The 5173-nt window shown below is 43.1% G+C and overlaps 1 pseudogene; it reads left to right on the plus strand.

Moving 5' to 3' along the window:
* Positions 1-487: 487 nt before the first annotated feature.
* On the plus strand, positions 488-915 carry LOC144577864 (ATP synthase F(0) complex subunit f, mitochondrial pseudogene; annotated as a pseudogene).
* Positions 916-5173: the final 4258 nt, after the last annotated feature.

Below are 5173 nucleotides of genomic sequence, written 5' to 3' on the forward strand. Positions count from 1 at the left end.
TATTTGGCCACCCCACTCAGCATAAATTTCTCTTCCCTTTGCCCCTCCCTTAAAGTGTCTGTTTCTGGCTTCCGACAGGAGGCTATGCTTCCTAGCCTGTCAGAATGGCTGCCCTGTAGGCTACAACCCTTTATGAGAAATAAAGCTCTCTCTTTTTTAGATTTATGAACCTCATCACCCTGCTGTAGCTGGGGACGTTGAGCCCCTAAATTCTGATGGATCTTTGCCAGTTAAAAAGTTCTCTCCATCCCCAGAGAAATCATCCTACCTGAGAGGACTAACCTTGTATTACCTGAGAAACTGTAATGGCCTCCCTGAGGTAGTTGCCAAGCAGGACAAAGCTGGTGCTCCTCAGGACCCTTCCCCACCTGCACTCTTTGCTTCTAGACCTGTAACTATCCCAGCATGCCCCTAAGGTTAGGGACAAAGTGTGACCCATGAGGACATGTGCAACACTCCAAAAGAACAGCTTAAGAGTTCTAATTGACAGCGGTCACCAGTATTCCAAGATGGCGTCAGTCGTACCATTGAAGGACAAGAAACTTCTGGAGGTCACACTAGGAGAGCTGCCAAGCTGGATCTTGATGCAGAGCTTCAGCCCTAGTGGCACTGTCGGAGCGTTTTGAAGAGGTTACTACTGGTACTATAACAAATATATCAACGTGAAGAAGGGGAGCATCGCGGGGCTTACCATGGTGCTGGCATGCTACGTGGTCTTCAACTACACCTTTTCCTACAAGGACTCAAGCACGAGCAGCGACGCAAGTACCACTGAAGAAGACCAGCTCTGCACTCCCCTGCACGACCTTCTTGGCTTGGGCCCCTCCATAAGGAACACAGTCTCCATTATTGCTGAATCCTTTCATATCCTAATGGAATTAACCTCCAAATAAAAGACGACTGGTTAAAAAAAAAGAGTTCTAATTTATACAGACAGAAATCTTGGGAACATGTATGGGAATAGATATTGAAGGTGTGGGATAACGGTGGAAGGAACATAAAACTGGATCTGGCCAAATTTATTTATATGGGCTTACTAAGTAGAGGTTCTACATTTAATGTGGCACCTCAGAGAGTTAGGAAGGGCTCTAAAAATTTGTCTAGCTATTTAGCTGAGACATGGACCCACCTTTGGGTGGGTCATAATGAGTAAATTGGAAATTCCAAACATGCCTTGGTTTAATGTGGAGGAAGATATTCAAAGGCTTAGGAAGATTGGAGACTTAGAGGATTATCATTCAAATACTATTTACCCCCACTGGAAGGATCCAGAAGACCTATCTTTCACCATTATTGTGAGAAATAAATCTGTGGCCAGGCATGATGGGTCATGCCTGTAATCCCAGCACTTTGTGAAGTCCAGGTGGGAGGATAGCTTGAGGCTAGGAGTTCAAGAGCAGCGTGGGCAGCATAGCAAGACCCTCTCTCTACAAAAATTTAAAAAGCAAAACATGGCCAGGCACACTTGTAATCCCAGCACTTTGGGAGGCTGAGGTGGGCGGATCACCTGAGGTCAGGAGTTCAAGACCAGCCTGGCCAACATGGTGAAACCCCTTCTCTACAAAAATACAAAAAAAAAAAAAAAAAATTAGCCGGGCATTATGGTGGGTGCCTGTAATCCCAGCTACTAGGGAGGCTGAGGCAGGAGAATCACTTGAATCTGGGAGCCGGAGGTTGCAGTGAGCCCAGATTGCATCATTGCACTTCAGCCTGGGTGACAGAGTGAACTTTGTCTCAAAAAAACCAAACCAAAACAACAAAAAAAAGTTGGGTATGGCTGTGAACCTCAAATATCTGAGATGGTCTCAGTTAATTGAGAAAGTTTATTTTGCTAAGGTTGAGGACTGCACCTGTGACACAGCCTCAGGAAGTCCTGACGACGTGTGTGCAAGGTGGTCAGGGCGCAGCTTGGTTTTATACATCTTAGGGAGATATGAGAATCAATATATATAAGAAGTACATTGGTTCTGTCCAGAAAGGTGGAGACAGCTCAAAGAAGGGAGAGGGTTTCCAGGTCATCGGTAGGTAAGAGACAAATGGTTGCATTCTTCTTTTTTTTGAGATGGAGTCTCCCTCTTGTCACCTAGGCTGGAGTGCAATGGAGCAGTCTTGGCTCACTGCAATCTCTGCCTCTCAGGTTCAAGTGATTCTGCTGCCTCAGCCTCCCAAGTAGCTGGGACTACAGGTACCTGCCGTCATGCCCAGCAAATTTTTGTATTTTTTTTTTAAGTAAAGATGGGTTTTTACCATATCGGTCAGGCTGGTCTTAAACTCCTGACCTTGTGATCTGCCCGCCTTAGCCTCCCAAATTAATAGGATTACAAGCATGAGCAACAACGCCAGGCCTTTTTTTTTTTTTTTTGAGTTGGAGTCTTGCTCTGTTGCCCAGGCTGAAGTGCAGTGGCACAATCTTGGCTCACTGCAACCTCCGCCTCCCAGGTTCAAGCAATTCTCCTGCCTCAGCCTCCCAAGTAGCTGGGATTACAGGCACCCGCCACCATGCCTAACTAATTTTTGTATTTTTAGTAGAGATGGGTTTTTACTATCTTGGCCATGCTGGTCTCAAACTCCTGATCTCAGGTGATCTACCTTCCTTGGTCTCCCAAGGAATTATATAGAATATAGGCATGGGCTACCACGCCTAGCCAGGATCAGCAATGTTTTAAGCAAAAAGTCAAAAACATTAGTTCATTTCATGCAGTTAATTTCTGTTCTGCTTGATATTCATGAACGTTTTAGCTCCCAATCAGTCCTGAGAGTTTTTCCTCTATTCCAATGTCACAATCTCCAAAGTTATAAAAAATCCACATACAAGGCCGGGCGTGGTGGCTCACGCCTATAATCCCAGCACTTTGGGAGGCTGAGGCGGGCAGATCACAAGGTCAGGAGATCGAGACCATCCTGGCTAACATGGTGAAACCCTGTCTTTAAAAAAAATTTTCTTTATTAAAAAAAATGTGCAGACTAGAGTACCTGTTAGAGTTTTATAGCTGATTATAAAACCACCTTGTAAAGGGGATCAGAACAATATAACAATTGTCCAAGGGTGATCAAAAGTTTTAGGGCAGTCATAGTCAAAGACACATTGACAAGGACATTTGTTACTTCTGTGGCACACAATAATTTTAACATAATAATTTTGATTATTACTGATAATGTACACAAAGTCATATTAGAATTACAGGAGTTTCCCACAATTTTGGAACGCATACCAATAACATATTTAGTCCAAAGAAAACCAAACTCCATTTTATATTTGATGATGCTTTTTATATAATTTTTGTACCAAATAAGCCAAATTATATCATTTTTGGAATTTAGGGAAACTCAGTATCTTAAAGGAATAATTAGGTCAGAAAAAGACAATTTATAATTTTATTTTGGAAAGTTTGTCAAATATCAAAGGTTTACAACAATTGATATCACAAAATAGGATCACAGGTCATTGTAAAATAAGTCACTTATTTACCAAAGCGTTAACTGAAGGATTTCAAAAACAAGATGAAAACCTTCATTCTTTGAGAGAGGAGACAGTTTTCCAAACAATAAGTCTTAATGAAAACAACATGAAGCCAATTAAATTTGTTTTTCAAAATTTTATAAAAGATTATATAATTTTAATCTTTTAAACCAACTCAGTAGGAGGCAGGGCTCCTGCCTGTTCCTAGCCCCCACTGGCTCCACAGAGTGCACAACCCTGGACTCACCTTTCCCACTGCAGCTGGCATTTCTGCAGTGGCTGCTCCAGATGGGCCAGTGCCACCATCACTGCTACATTACATTTGTCTCCCATATTGCCCCTATGACTTCATGGGGAGTTCCCTGTGATCAGTTGACAGAAGAGAAGACTTGAGCCTGGTTCTGCATGAATGTATGCACCACATGAGAGTGCTGCAGCACTACAACCCCTTTCTGTGACATCTCTGAAGGACAGTGATGAAGGAAAATACTCTCAGTGGACAGAACTTGTATTTATAAATTTTTTACTAAGAGACAAGGTCTCCTCCAGTCTCTTTGTTCTAGGCTGCAGAAGTGAGATGATGAAGGGAAAGTCATTGTTTTGAAAGCATTAGGATGAGACACACATGTGGTGTCATTGCTGTGGCTCTAAGGCCTACAACATTCAGAAGTCTACCTGTGAAAATGTGACTACCCGGCCAAGTGCAAGAGAAAGTATAACTGGAGAGCAAAGTCTGCAAGACAAAATATCACTGTGACTGATTGAATGAAGCACCTAAAAATTGAATGAAGCACCAGATTCGAGCATGGATTCCCTGGAGGAACAACATCTAAACCAAAAAGAGCAGCTGTTGCAGCAACCAGTTTATCTTAACAATTTCAATGATCTGTCACTATTATTGTCACCATTACTGTTTATCAATAAATGTTATGGTTTAACAAAATCTAAACAAGAAATAAAAAGAGGTGGGATCTCACTTTGTTACATGACCAACAGGTTCATATGCCTCCTGCACAGTAACAGACCAATTACACTGAGACAGCAGGGATGCAGCAGAGAAAACGTTTAATTATCACGGGCATCCAGACGAGGAGTTGGAAGGAGATCCTCAAATTCACCTCCCCACCGGAGTTCTGAGTTGGAGTTTTTAAGGGGATTGTGGAGGATCAGGGGACTGGAGATTTGGGGTCGTCGATTGGCCAGCACAAGAGAGAGAAAATAATCAGGATGTGGAAACTGCATTCTTCAGTGAGTCAACTCCTCATGGGGTCCTTCAGATCAGCTGAGTCAGTGGGGTCCTTCAGATCAGCTGGTGTTAGTGGGATACTTCAGATCAGCTGGTATCAGCGGGATCCTTCAGATCCACTGGAGTCAGTGGGGTCCTTTAGACCAGCTGAATGAATAGTATTTTTCTTTTTTTTTTTTTTTTAGGGAGGGAAGGAGGACGGGAGGAAGGCAGGAAGGGAGGGAAGGAGGAAGGGACGGAGGAAGGAAGGGATGAAGGAAGGAAGGGAGGAAGGGGGGAAGGGAGGGAGGGAGGGAAGGGAAGGAAGGAATTCAAGCAGTGAGAGAGACATTGCCGACCTGGATCTAGAGGTTTACAAGTTGATTTCTTTTTTTGAGAGAAGGAAAGAAAAAAAAAAAAATAAGTAAAGGAGAGAAAGAAAGAGGAAGAGAGAGAGGGAGGGTGAATGGAAATATTGCTTTATTCTG

Source organism: Callithrix jacchus, chromosome 9 (genome assembly GCF_049354715.1).
Source record: "Callithrix jacchus isolate 240 chromosome 9, calJac240_pri, whole genome shotgun sequence".
NCBI lineage: Eukaryota > Metazoa > Chordata > Mammalia > Primates > Cebidae > Callithrix > Callithrix jacchus.